The sequence below is a fragment of the Tachypleus tridentatus genome, chromosome 4 (assembly GCF_004210375.1).
Source record: "Tachypleus tridentatus isolate NWPU-2018 chromosome 4, ASM421037v1, whole genome shotgun sequence".
In the NCBI taxonomy this organism is placed as follows: Eukaryota; Metazoa; Arthropoda; class Merostomata; order Xiphosura; family Limulidae; genus Tachypleus; species Tachypleus tridentatus.
This window is the reverse complement of record NC_134828.1, coordinates 21,678,427-21,694,139: the sequence shown is the minus strand read 5'-3', so window position 1 is coordinate 21,694,139 and position 15,713 is coordinate 21,678,427. Positions and strand designations below refer to the sequence as shown.

Here is a 15,713-nt window from a genome sequence, read left to right as displayed (position 1 = left end):
ACAACTGACAGCACGTGGGCTGTAGAGTTCAAACAATGCCAAACTATTATATAATCTCATGACATGTTCTGATTAGTCACTTGTGTTAGCAGTTGTACTCTATATTTCTCATTGGAGTTTCCAAACAGTCAATGGAAAGCGTTTTGTTAAGTGTAATACCTTATACGTCTAATCGAAGTTTCCAGAAAATCACAGGAAATTATGAAAACAATATACAAATTTTAGCTGTCAGGTGGTATTGATCAATACCTTATAAAAATAGCTGAAACGTAGATTTGGGATTTCCAAGTTTTGAGTGTTACTTTATATTTCGAAAATGCACCTTATGTGTTCAAATACTTGTTATGTAATAATAGAGTGAAAGGTATGTTAGTGTGATTAGGTTGGAATGAATCTCTGTTGCTCTATTTAACGACTCACTTGTGTTAGAAACAAAATGTTCATTAAATACATTTTCAGTAATAGCAACAATAAACCAACTGAAGACCAACATTTGTTTGTTTGTTGAATTTTGCGCGAAGTTTATCGGAAGATGTTTGCGCTAGCTTTCCTTCCTACTTTTTGATCTGATTGACTAAATGGAAAGCGTTCTTAACATAATCCGTCCCCAAATGATGCATCGGTTATACCTGTAGACGTACAGTGTTATAAATCGGGTTTCGATACCCGTGGTGGGCAGAGTACAGATAGCCTATTGTGTAGCTTTGTGCTTAATTCCAAACAAACAAACTTGACGGTACCCACCGCTAACTGTTGGCTACTCTTTACTAACAAATTATAGTATTAGTCGTGACGTTATAACGCTGCCATGGCTGAAAGAGCGAATTTGTTTGATTGTTGGTTTCAGTCCCGCGACTCGCAGATTGAGAATCGAGCATCCTAATCAGCAAGCCAGCTCACAAAATCTCCATTAATTGAACATTTAAAATTAGAATATTGAAAAACTTCCTTTTTTTTTAAAAAAAAAAGTTAATTATCGTAACATATTCTATAAACAGAATACCTTAGAGGTAAAGTTTAGTAGGTTGTTCTAGTTTCATACCATATTTATTTCTTGTCCTGCGCTAATAATGACATTTCGTAAGTTTCTAGTTTTTGACAGCTCGGCCTATGTGGGTGGTTAGGACTCTCGACTCGCCACACAAAATGTGCTTACCCTTTCAACCGTGGGGGCGTGATAATATTAAGATCAATCCCACTATTTGTTGGTGAAAGAGTAGTCCAAGAGTTGGCGGTGGGTGGTGATGGCTAGCTGCCTTCCCTCTAGTCTTACACTACTAAATTAGGGACGGCGAGCGCAGATAGCCCTCGAGTAGCTTTGTGCGAAATTCAAAAAGAAGAAAAAAACTCTTGTTTTTGAAATTGGAAACTTCGTTTGGTTCATGAAGTTTGGAGCTGGTGTAATACACATTAGGTTTGGCGTCAAATAGTTGAATACCACAATTCACACATTAATAATATTTAAGTAACTTGTAATTTAAATTAACCACGTTCGGTGGGCGCTGTTTTGAAATATACCCGTAAATATTTCTTTCTTTCATGGCCCGGCATGGCCAAGCGTGTTAAGGCGTGCGACTCGTAATCTGAGGGTCGCGGGTTCGCATCTCCGTCGCGCCAAACATGCTCGCCCTCCCAGTCGTGGGGGCGTTATAATGTGACAGTCAATCCCACTATTCGTTGGTAAAAGAGTAGCCCAAGAGTTGGCGGTGGGTGGTGATGACTAGCTGCCTTCCCTCTAGTCTTACACTGCTAAATTAGGGACGGCTAGCACAGATAGATCTCGAGAAGCTTTGTGCGAAATTCAAAACAAACAAACAAACAAAACTTTGTTTCACATTAGGAATTCTTTAAACCCTTTAATATTTTGAGAAAAAATATTATGAACATGGAATAATTATATGTTACAATTTGAACGATTCGAGTAACATTTAGTGTTCAACAACTGTTTAAGTTATGTAATCACAAACGCTGTTATAAGTTGATATCTCATGTGTCTTAATGTTTATAAAAGTAAAGTAAACTGTGACGAGCTTTTAAGAAATGCGAAGTTTTATTCTCATTGTACGTAAAGACTTTACAACGTGACCTGTAAACTGAATATATTGAATCGGTGACTTCTTATAGAGGCGTTTTGCATCACAACGTGACCTGTAAACTGAATATATTGAATCGGTGACTTCTTATACAGGCGTTTTGCATCACAACGTGACCTGTAAACTGAATATATTGAATCGGTGACTTCTTATCAAGGTGTACGGCATCACAACGTGACCAGTGACTCAATATATTCAATTGATGGCTTCCTATAAAGGAGTAGGACTGCATAACGTGACCTGTGAACTCAATATATTGAATCAGTGACTTTTTCTAAAGATGTCTAACTTCACAACGTAAGCTGTGGACTATGCAGTCTGTAACGAGGACTCATTCCACGTATAAGAGGCAACACAGTAGTTGTGTTACACTTATATGTATATAACATATATATATATCTCAACTATTTCTATATTATTGCGTTTCTGATCGTGTAATTTTCGAATCCAATGCGTATTGTTTACCCTTATATTTTCTTCTGTTTTTTTTTTTACATTAATTCTTTAACATCTTATTCAAACGTATCCCATCATGCTCAGCATCGCGCAAGATAGGGCAGCACTTACCGCAGCCCTCTAGACTGTCTCGTGCATTCACTTGAGAAACTTCTTTCGCTTCAACCACGACACTACCCTCCCCTCCGAGCAAGACTTGCGTTTGACAAGAAGAATTCTTCCTCGGAAGTCTGCTCTGTGGAATTTCGGAAAACTGTTTTCACTTTTTCAGGAGGCGTAAAGTGACTGCTAACAGTAAGATGAATCTTTTTTTTTCGCCCTTCTTTTGTTTGTTTGTTCATCAGTTATAATGAAGTTATTGAATGATTTAGATAGCGAAACATCAGCTCAATTTGTTTAGATCTTAGTACTGTCCTCCTTAGTATATTTGGTGAGATAAATGGTGTTAAACGATCTGATAAGTCAGGATTAGAGATATATCGTGAGAGAGAACTTTAAACCTAAGGCGACATAAACGGGAAATAAAGCTGACAATTTTAAAATCAGTAGATTTGGTTTTCTATGCTACTTTTACAATCAATATTTCTAGTCATATTCTGTATATCTCATACAGTTACTTACTGTTTTTAATTTACTAAAATCTGACAAAGGAAGAACTTTCGGTTTCGTCATCTTAATAACTAAAACTAATCTAAACAGTTAAAATTAGAGGCCCTGGCATGGCCAGATGGTTAAGGCACTCGACTCGTAACCCGAGGGTCGCGTGTCCGAATCCTCCTCACACCAAACATGCTCGCCCTTTCAGCCGTGGGGGCGTTATAATGTGACGGTAAATCCCACTATTCATTGGTAAAAGAGTAGCCCAAGCGGTGGGTAGGGATGACTAGTTGCCTTCCCTCTAGTCTTACACTGCTAAATTAGTGGCGGGCTAGCGCAGATAGTCCTCATGTAGCTTTGCGCGAAATTCAAACCCAAACCAATCACAATTTGATTTATATCATCCAGATAAAATGTTGTTCTTGATGTGAGTTTTATTTTAGAAAAACAAAAGTTGTTTTTTCTTCCTTCTTTATAAGAAATAATAAAAAAACACACTAAAGGACTTAAAGTAATCAAGAAATTCACGTTGATTGTTCTGGAGATAGTACTTTTAGTGTATGAGGCATAACTTTCGTGAGATCCAATATTTGAAACACCAAATGAGAAAGTCACAAAACTGCCTGTAAAACAGCAATTTCCACAAGACAGGAGTGTTATGCAAAGAAAACTGAAAACGGGGGTGCATTTTATTCTCATAAACAGACTACCCTCAGGCCTCCCTCAAATATAAACACTTTCAAACAAGGTATTTCAATTTATTTGCCTATTTTTTCTTAATCTCGAAACTGTCCGTTATTGGCTGTATATTCCATATGAAACCTCTAATATTAGAGTTATAGTACCTCATTCTTACTCAGCAACCCACGTAACATGTGCTGGGGTTCGTTTTTCACATATATACACATACATACATACATGTATATATATATATATAATATATTTTAAGCAGGATATATTTTAATATTATTTATAAACTTAGAAGTGTGTGCTTTCTTATAGCAAAGCTACATCAGGCTATCTGCTGAGCCCACCGGGGGAATCGAACCCCTAATTTTAGCGTTGTAAATCCGAAGACATACCGCCGTACTAGCGGGAGGCAACTTAGAAGTTAAAATCTTTTATTACTGCTTGAAATAACTTGCTGAGTTAGGATTTATCGTAATCAAACAAGTTGCGACATGTGGTAAAGTATAGCATTAAACTTACTTTTTAAAAAAAAAGGCCCGGCATGGCCAGGTGGTTAAGGCACTAGACTCGTAATCTGAGAGTCGCGGATTCGATTCCCCGTTACACCAAACATGCTCGCACTTTTAGTCGTGGGGGAGTTATAATGTGATGGTCAATCACACTATTCGTTGGTAAAAAAGTAGCACAAGAGTTGGCGGTGGGTGGTGATGACTAGCTGCCTCACCTCTAGTCTTACACTACTAAATTAGGGCCTGCTAGCGCAGATAGCTCTCGTGTAGCTTTGCGCGAAATTCAAACTAAACCAAACTTACTTTTAGAAACGTTGTTGTTGGCTTGCTGTGTCTACATTATGACTCAGATGTGTTCAGATATGATTACTTATATGGAAGATAAACAGTTAGTATAAATCCTTGTTGTAAACTATTATTAAAGTTCTCACGTTTAGACACTGAATAATGAGATTGGTACAAGGTTGTTATTATTTTTTTGCTCCTGAAAGCTCCAATAGGCAGTACTTGTTTTTTTGTTTTAATTTAGCGCATAGCTACATGAGAGCTATCTGCGCTATCCGTCCGCAATCTAGCAACTTAAGACTAGAGGAAAGGCAGCTAGTTATCACCGACCAATGCCAAATTTTGAGCTACTCTTTTACCAACGAATAGTGGAATTGACCATCACTTTAGAATGCTTCCACGGATGAAAGGGCGAACATATTTGGTGTGACGGGGATTCGAACCCGCGACCCTCAGATTACGAGTCGAGTACCTTAACCACCTGGCCATACCGGGCCAAAAAAGGAGTGAGAGTTATATAACAGACTTTTTCTTGTTGGCCACCTTTTGTCCTTTGATAGAAATACTTTTTTTTTCACTTAAATCCACACCACAGAAACAATAAAAACACTTAAAATAGCTTTATCTGTCCTATAATACAGAATCACATTGGAGTAGATGTGGCCTACTGGTTAACATACGTGGTACGTGAATCCAAGGGTTCATGATTGGCGATCCGTTTCTGAAAAAAAACAACAACAACAAAAGCTCGCTCCGGAGTTTTGGATCGTGTGCACATCATAAGAATAATAATTAAATCACACTATTCGAATAGATGAGAGCAGCCCAAAGAAAACTGTGGGTAGTGTTGACTATCTGCTCTCCTTGTTGTCTGTTTTTGTTTCCAAAATTAGGGTTGGCTATGCATATAAGTTTTTATATATCTTTGAGTTAAATTCTATAACAAACAAAATTGCACTTTTTCCTGTGTGCAGGCGTATATGGGAAAAAATATCCATATTTAAATTCAATACAGAGTTGAGAGAGATATATCACAACGACTTTAAAACTTCACCACGTCGCTACAGTCCATTTGCCACATCCGGTCTTGTTCTTTCTAAAAACCGTGTATCTTGTCAATAGCCCTGAAGCATTGTTTTATTACAAAAGACAGCGTCGTAAATTATCATGCCTATAATACACCACTCTCCACGTTTTTCGTAATCCGTCTAGTTTATGTGGAATGATAGTTTTCCGGCACCCTTTTAAATACTCTAATCACATAACAATAAGTTTGACATCTTGGTCTGTACGACTTTATATGCACCGGTTAAAGGAAAAGTATGATTGAAAAGTTTATCTTTATGGACCTAAACCCTGTATGATTCGTTTTGAGGCGGAGATATTTTTTGATTGTGTTATGTACTGATGCCTCTACCACGTGATCAGTTTTTGTCACTGATCTTTGCGTTGATTCTTTGTTTACGATGGCTGGGTGCTACTTTTTTACAGACCTCTTTCTGAATGGTCCTGGTACCCCAAGTTGATCCACAATCCTATGGCTTCAAATACCATTAAGTACAAGGGACACCCTAATTTCTGAAATTTTAGATGTTCGGTCTGAGCACATCTTTATGATCAGAAAGAACTGTTACCTACCATTGTCTAAGGTGATCAGTTTTAGATAGCATCAGACTACCTACACTACGCGAAACAATATCAAAATGTAAGTGCGACATGTGCCGTTCTACCATGACGTTATAATAACTCTCGTTTGGTTGGGTAATTTACATTACCCATACCGGGCCAGGCAGTACTTGAAAACGCCCACTCGTAGTTCCTTGTCACGAAAAATGATTTATTCGTTTGTTTTATTTCGAGAAAGCTACTCGAGGATTATATGCGGTATCCGTCCATAATTTAGAAGTAATAAAGTAGAGGAAAGATGGCTAGTCAACACCACTCGCCGTCAAACGTTAGACCACTCTTTTACAAAAAAAAAAGTGGAATTGCTTGCACATTATAACTTTCCCCACAGCGGAAAGGGTAAGCATGTTTGGGTAGGGGAATCGAACCCACAACCAAGAAATCGCGAGTCTAGTGTCATAACCACCCGGCCACGGCAGGCCCATAAATAAAACATGGAAAATCCTAAACGGGGATACCTGTCCAAACTCTTCAGTATATAATGGGTGGCTTAGAGAGATATACGAAAGTAGTTGAAGGGAAGTTTCAAAATCACACTTCAAAATTCTTATTGATGCACTTCATACACCAAAAAACAAAAATCATAAATGTTTAATAAATAGGAAATGAAAAATTTTGAACCAGTCCATTCACGGCAAGAACAATTATCGGCATAAATGCAGATGAGACTTAACATACCGTGTTTCTCCGAAAATAAGACAGGGCTTATATTAATTTTCACTCCAAAATATGACACTAGGGCTTATTTTCGGGGGATGTCTTATTTTGATATATTAAAAAAATGAAGTTACAAAGTAAAACTATTAAACTAACCATTTAAAATAAACTATTATCAAACTATTAAACTAACTGATTAATACTTAAACAAACTAATTAACTAACTATTAAACTAATTAATAAATTAATTTTTTTTTATTTCTTTCCTCTTCCTGCCACTCTTAACTAGGGCTTATTTTAAGGGTAGGGCTTATATTAAAACTATCCCCAAAAATGACACTAGGTCTTATTTTATGGGTAGGTCTTATTATCGGAGAAACACGATAGTAACACTGTTATTAAATGGTGACAATCAATCAATAATTGTGTTCAAACTGTTGCCCGGATGTGACAAGTGTCAATATGGCGTCTTCGTGGTCTGCCAGCACGACACCTATACATAAATGAGCTTGTAGTGCGCAGTCGCTGACATATATTTCCTATGATCTAATGTGAAGAATGACCTTCATCTGGGAACAGTTAGGCATATAATATGGCAGTGGAATGATAATCCTGTCGACACTCTCGTACAGAAGGATTATCTTCAGCTTAATACTGTGTCATCATTTAGATAGTTGGAGCAGAGATAGTGCCGTCATTGTTAAGTACTAGCTGAACCAAATGAGGAGCTGTTGAGGTTATTCAGTACTAGTTGAATCAACAGCAGCGCTCGTGAGGCTACTTAGTACAATCAAGTAGAAAACTAATATTAATGCTTATTAATTTCTCTTTGTTTGATGTTTTCCAAATAGCTTCAAACCCCCCTCTACTGCCTGATTCGAAGTTTTAGATTCAATTTCCCACCAAATTCAACGCTATAGGTTCACCCCGCTGAATTTGATTTTAAAGGTTCAACTCGCGTTCCCTTGGAAGTTAATATTATAGGTTTATGTCTCACTTGAGTTGACGTTTTACAATCGTATTCATGGCTTCTTGTAGGTTTTCTTATTTTTGGAAAGCACATGACCTCCTGTGTAGGAATTATTAAACAAACAAAAAATGTAGAAATATTTAAAAAAAGAAGTCAGTAGGAACATCAGACTAGAAAATAAGTCCGCAAAATAGTGTTAACAAACTGTGAAGTAAAAACTCCACACCCAGAATAAGAACACAATTGTCACAGCTCTACCTACACTAAATATACACAGATACTACAAAAAAAGATAATTACACTCTATATATAGAAGCTTCATATTGTGTCTCACATAGTTTAATTTGCGAACCGAAACAAAACAACAAATCCCACATGGATCCTCTCTCTGTCACGTCCCGTAGAAGTTTTACATAAAGCAACAATGCATTTTTAAAACGTTGTTTCAAAACCTGACGAAGAAACTGTTCAATATTTTTTCAGTCGTGCTTAATGAAAATATGAAGCCTTTTCTCAATGAAACTATTCCAAGGGCTATCTTTTCTGGACAGTTTTCTTTGATCCGCACAATATCTTACATTCTGATGCACATTTTGTTTAAACACTAGTCTGTATCGTATAGAAATAAAAGCAATGCTATCCTACAAAAAAGGCTATTTACATATGCAATTTAATACGATTTTAAAATTCTGTATTAGCCTTAAACTTTCCTGAATAATATTTATGATTTCTCGATACTCTGGTGAATTCCAATACTTTTATACGTTTTTAAAATATACGAGGTTCAGTATGTTATGTAAAAACAAGTTTGAATATGTAAATTACCCAACCAAACGAGAGTTACTATAACGTCATGGTAGAACGGCACATGTCGCACTTACATTTTGATATTGTTTCGCGTAGTGTAGGTAGTCTGATGCTATCTAAAACTGATCACCTTAGACAATGGTAGGTAACAGTTCTTTCTGATCATAAAGATGTGCTCAGACCGAACATCTAAAATTTCAGAAATTAGGGTGTCCCTTGTACTTAATGGTATTTGAAGCCATAGGATTGTGGATCAACTTGGGGTACCAGGACCATTCAGAAAGAGGTCTGTAAAAAGTAGCATCCCAGCCATCGTAAACAAAGGATCAATGCAAAGATCAGTGACAAAAACGGATCACGTGGTAGAGGCATCAGTACATAACACAATCAAAAAATATCTCCGCCTCAAAACGAATCTAACAGAGTTTAGGTCCATAAAGATAAACTTTTCAATCATACTTTTCCTTTAACCGGTGCATATAAAGTCGTACAGACCAAGATGTCAAACTTATTGTTATGTGATTAGAGTATTTAAAAGGGTGCCGAAAAGCTATCATTCCACATAAACTAGACGGATTACGAAAAACGTGGAGAGTGGTGTATTATAGGCATGATAATTTACGACGCTGTCTTTTGTAATAAAACAATGCTTCAGGGCTATTGACAAGATACACGGTTTTTTAGAAAGAACAAGACCGGATGTGGCAAATGGACTGTAGCGACGTGGTGAAGTTTTAAAGTCGTTGTGATATAACTCTCTCAACTCTGTAATGAATTTAAATATGGATATTTTTTCCCATATACGCCTGCACACAGGAAAAAGTGCAATTTTGTTTGTTATAGAAATTAACTCAAAGATATATAAAAACTTATATGCATAGCCAACCCTAATTTTGGAAACAAAAACAGACAACAAGGAGAGCAGATAGTCAACACTATCCACAGCTTTCTTTGGGCTGCTCTCATCTATTCGAATAGTGTGATTTAATTATTATTCTTATGGTGTGCACACGATCCAAAACTCCGGAGCGAGCTTTTGTTGTTGTTGTATTTTTCAGAAACGGATCGCCAATCATGAACCCTTGGATTCACGTACCACGTATGTTAACCAGTAGGCCACATCTAATCCAATGTGATTCTGTATTATAGGACAGATAAAGCCATTTTTAAGTGTTTTTATTATTTCTGTGGTGTGGATTTAAGTGAAAAAAAGTATTTCTGTCAAAGGACAAAAGGTGGCCAACAAGAAAAAGTCTGTTATGTAACTCTCACTCCTTTTTTGGCCCGGTATGACCAGGTGGTTAAGGTACTCGACTCGTAATCTGAGGGTCGCGGGTTCGAATCCCCGTCACACCAAACACACCTTTTCAGCCATGAAAGCGTTATAATGTGACGGTCAATCTCACTATTCGTTGGTAAAAGAGTAGCCCAAGAATTAGCGGTGGGTGGTGATGACTAGCTGCCTTTCCTCTAGTCTTACACTGCTAAATTAGGAACGGCTAGCGCAGATAGCCCTCGAGTAGCTTTGCGCGAAATTCAAAACAAACAAACTCACCCCTTTTGAAACTTACAAGTGTTAATCATCCTGTTCTGGTGTTTCGTTGTAAATGTTCTACGTTTGTTGTAATTTCATACGTTACTGTACGTTCTTCTTTAATACTGTTTACGTGAAATGCATGTAAGTACAAGAAATGATTCAGTTAGAAGAACTACAACAGGTAATTACTACCTAAACAATTCAGTTAGAAGAACTACAACAGGTAATTACTACCTAAACAATTCAGTTAGAAAAACTACAACAGGCAATTACTACCTAAACAATTTAGTTAGAACTACAACAAGTAATTACTACCTAAACAATTCAGTTAGAAGAACTACAACAGTTAATTACTACCTAAACAATTCAGTTAGAAGAACTACAACAGGTAATTACTACCTAAACAATTCAGTTAGAAGAACTACAACAGGAAATTACTACCTAAACAATTCAGTTAGAAGAACCACAACAGGTAATTACTACCTAAACAATTCAGTTAGAAGAACCACAACAGGTAATTACTACCAAAACAATTCAGTTAGAAGAACTACAACAGGTAATTACTACCTAAACAATTCAGTTAGAAGAACTACAACAGGTAATTAATACCTAAACAATTCAGTTAGAAGAATTACAACAGGTAATTAATACCTAAACAATTCAGTTAGAAGAACTACAACAGGTAATTATTACCTAAACAATTTCGTTAGAAGAACTACAATGCGTAATTACAACCTAAACAATTCATTTAGAGAAACTACAACAGGTAATTACTACCTAAACAATTTAGTTAGAACTACAACAAGTAATTACTACCTAAACAATTCAGTTAGAAGAACTACAACAGTTAATTACTACCTAAACAATTCAGTTAGAAGAACTACAACAGGTAATTACTACCTAAACAATTCAGTTAGAAAAACTACAACAGGTAATTACTACCTAAACAATTCAGTTAGAAGAACTACAACAGGAAATTACTACCTAAACAATTCAGTTAGAAGAACCACAACAGGAAATTACTACCTAAGCAATTCAGTTAGAAGAACTACAACAGGTAATTACTACCTAAACAATTCAGTTAGAAGAACTACAACAGGTAATTATTACCTAAACAATTTCGTTTGAAGAACTACAATGGGTAATTACAACCTAAACAATTCATTTAGAGAAACTACAACAGGTAATTACTACCTAAACAATTTAGTTAGAACTACAACAAGTAATTACTACCTAAACAATTCATTTAGAGAAACTACAACAGGTAATTACTACCTAAACAACTTCGTTAGAAGAACTACAATAGGTAATTACAACCTAAACAATTCATTTAGAGAAACTACAATAGGTAATTACTACCTAAACAATTCATTTAGAAGAACTACAACAAGTAATTATTACCTAAACAATTGAGTTAGAACTAGAACAGGTAATTATTACCTAAACAATTGAGTTAGAACTACAACAGGTAATTATTACCTGAACAATTCAGTTAGAGAAACTACAACAGGTAATTACTACCTAAACAATTCAGTTAAAGAAACTACAACAGGTAATTACAACCTCTACCCACAATCTGTGTTCCAATGTTTATCATATTTTTACACGATCGTTACATGTTTTGGAAACGTTGTCAGAAACATGAAGCAGCTGGACTCAAGTTCCTGAGCACCATCCGCATTTCAAAGCAGCGGGTTCCAAGCTTTGGAATGTTGTCCAAAGTTTGAAGTAGCAGACTTGAAGCTTGGAACACTTCCCGAGTTTTGAAGTGGCAATTTTTGATATTTGAAACGTTGTCTGAATTTCTAAGTAGCGGGCCTTAAGATTTGCAACATTCTCCGAATTTTTAAGTTGTGGGCCTCAAGCTTTGTAACACCTTTCATGTTTTCAAGTAGCAAGTATTGGGACTTGAAACGCTGTCTGAATTTTGAAGTAACAAGTTTGGGAACTTGAAACGTTGTTCGAATTTTGAAGTAGCAAGTTTCGAAATTTAAAATTTGAAGTAGTAGGCCTCAAAATTTGGAACCTTATCCAAGTTTTGAAGTAGCAAGTTTTGGGATTTAAAACGTTGTATAAATTTTGGAGTAGCAAGTTTTGGGATTTAGAACTTTGTGTAAATTTTGGAGTAGCAAGTTTTGGGATTTAAAACGTTGTCTAAATTTGGAGTAGCAAGTTTTGGGATTTAGAACGTTGTCTAAATTTTGGAGTAGCAGGTTTTGGGATTTAGAACGTTGTCTAAATTTTGGAGTAGCAAGTTTTGGGATTTAGAACGTTGTCTAAATTTTGGAGTAGCAAGTTTTGGGATTTAAAACGTTGTCTAAATTTTGAAGTAGCAAGTTTTGGGATTTAGAACGTAGTCTAAATTTTGGAGTAGCAGGTTTTGGGATTTAGAACGTTGTCTAAATTTTGGAGTAGCAAGTTTTGGGATTTAGAACGTTGTCTAAATTTTGGAGTAGCAGGTCTCTAATATGAACTCGTTACACACGACATTTTCAAGATAAAATTTTTACAAATGTTACGAGTGCAAGTTTAATCCATAAAACGAGAAAAGTTTGTAAGAAGTAAAAGGGTTATAAAACTTGTGATTTCTCTGTCCCCTCTTTTTCCTTATTAAATTTAGATTTCTTTGTAGACTTCTTCTGCTTGCCCAACGTTATTAGACGTAAAATGGAAAACGTTGGTACAATTTAGAAGATTGAAAAAAAATGAAATCCAGAATATGCACTTCTTTTCCTTTGTTTTTTTATGGTGTTCCTAGTTTTATATGTTATTTCCAAGAATGCAGCAGGACCATTCCAAACTAAATGTTAATTATAATTATTAATTATTTATTACATATAACGTTATTCATTAGCCATTTAAATATTTCAAAGTTAAATTCTCACAACTCACATTATTTCATTGGACAAATTGGACTTTGTTAACATCAAAATCTATTTTTTACCATCTAAAATGGAATTACTTTAATATACTGTTGTTTTCTCGTTGGTACATATTTGTAATGGTTCTCTCGTTCTTGTTTGCTATTACGCACAAAGCTACACAAAGGGCTATCTGTGCTCCGCTTACCACGTGTATCAAAACCCGGTTTCTAGCGGTATAAATCAGCAGATATACCGCTGTGCAGCTAAGGAATTTCTCTAGCTGAATCATTTTATCTTGGTTTTCGTTTCTTTTTCACTCATGAGCGGTGATTTGTTTGTCGTATATTTTTCAAATATTACCAAATATGTAAAAATAACTTTGTCATTTACAGCACTTCTACCACATATAAAACAAACAAGACATTTTTCTCTCCATGGTTTGTCGGTTTTCATTGCTCAGTACTTTTCCTTTTCTCCGAGTCGAGGCATTTGGAGTTCGGTGATGTGATTTTGGAATTTCGCACAAAGCTCCTCGAGGGCTATCTGTGCTAGCCGTCCCGAATTTAGCAATGTAAGACTAGAGGGAAGGCAGCTAGTCATCACCACCCACCGCCAACTCTTGGGCTACTCTTTTACCAACGAAAAGTGGGATTGACTGTCACATTATAACGCCCCCACGGCTGAAAGGGGGAGCATGTTTGGCGCGACTCGGGCGCGAACTCGCGACCTTCAGATTACGAAGCGCACGCCTTAACGCGCTAGGCCATGCCAGGCCCCTTGGAGTTCGGATAGGACGTTAGAAATCATTGTCAATATACGACTAAAAACCTGAAGATAAAATAAACTTACTGACTTCTAACGCTTTCATTTTACGTTTTATCCGTGATAATCATATTTGATTTCTCACTGCGAACTTTGTGAATTTTGTTTCTTTATTTCAGTATTACACGCAAAACCACATAAAGAGCCATCTAAATGGGCATAGCCGTTTCTGTCTGTTTCATGTAAAGCCACGATTCTTTACAGTAGGTGTCTGTGATTTGATGGCGATAAATATCAACAATGAATAGATTAAAACAAGTCAAACGTACGTACAAAACTTCGTTACAGTGTTGTTTTTCACAGTTGTATCCAAAGCTTTAAATAATTGTCTGTTTTTTTTTTGTCAAATTCTACAATGGCAGGTTCAATTACTTTAGAAAAACCTTTTTTTTTGCAATAGAAATCACTCTTCTTTACTTTGTTACTACAAGATAAGCTGTTAAATTCGCTTTAGAAGTCGGCTTTTATGGCTAAACTCACTTTTAATTTCACTTTCATTAACTTAACTACTTCGTAGCCTATATATATATATATATATAACCCGATTGAGCCTTAGAATTTTGTACAGACTACGAGACATTATGGTGTAGTAATACTTAGTTAATAGAAAAATTTAGAAGCTTCGAGTAACGTGACGTCAATTCACAACGATTTAACTCCACAACAAATGATTAGTAAACAATTATGTGAGCAGGCATGTCATAAATTTTCGCTTCTAAGAATACTAAAGTTAACATTCACTCTTTATTGGTACCTAAATCACAACCCTCGTATTAAATTTAAATGTTACTGTCGGTTTTATTTAACAGTTTCTAATTTTTAACTGATAGATTAGAGAGAAGGCAGCTAGAGTGGTTACATCATGAGCTCAGTCACGCTGTTTACATGCGGCTAAATCAGGGTATACACTGTTTCTGCTAACAATAGTCAACAAGCATATTTTAAATCCCAAGGTACATATAACATTAATTAACAACCATCAGCTAATATGTGTTAAAAACATTAGGACAAAAGCTCTCTGTTAACAGTCGTCAGCTAGTAGGTGTTTAATCACGTGATATAAGCTCTCTGTTGATACGTTGATTATAAGATGCGCAGGAACTCAATATAACTGATTTATGTATAAACAAACATCAGTTGATTTATAATAATTCACGTGACATAACTGTCAGTCTCTTAGCACAAGTCACAAAGTGTGTGATAAAATAACTGTGTGTATAAGTCACATCATATAGTAACTTACGTCGCGATACAAATATTCTAGTATGTTTCAAACCACACGAGAATATAAATGGCTGCCCAATTTCTTACAAAGTTTGGTTGAAACAAAAATCACCTGGTATATTTTAAACCACGGGATAAAATTCGAGTTTTGATAGAGTCAAATGGATGTAAAGTTTCTTATGCGAGATTATATAGAGTCAAATGGATGTAAAGTTTCTTATGCGAAATTATATAGAGTCAACTGATGTAAAGTTTCTTATGCTAGATTATATAGAGTCAAATGGATGTAAAGTTTCTTATGCGAGATTATATAGAGTCAAATGGATGTAAAGTTTCTTATGCTAGATTATATAGAATCAATGATGCGCCAGAGGTGCTGCTCTTCCATATCAGTTATTGGCACGGATGCACCAGATGTATATATATATATATATATATTGCTTTAACAGAAAACAGGATTCATTTATTTTCGGATAACAGTAAGATCTGCACTCCCTACGAAGATTGTAGTCGTTC

The 15,713-nt window shown here is 35.8% G+C and overlaps 1 protein-coding gene across 1 annotated transcript in view; it reads left to right on the top strand.

The window, feature by feature from the left end:
* Positions 1–2,694: 2,694 nt before the first annotated feature.
* LOC143248264 (QRFP-like peptide receptor) overlaps positions 2,695–15,713 on the top strand; it is a 75,156-nt gene continuing 62,137 nt past the window's right edge. Inside the window, exon 1 of the mRNA XM_076496675.1 lies at positions 2,695–2,843. The gene's annotated coding sequence lies outside the window, so the exon portion shown is untranslated. The remainder of the gene's footprint in view (positions 2,844–15,713) is intronic.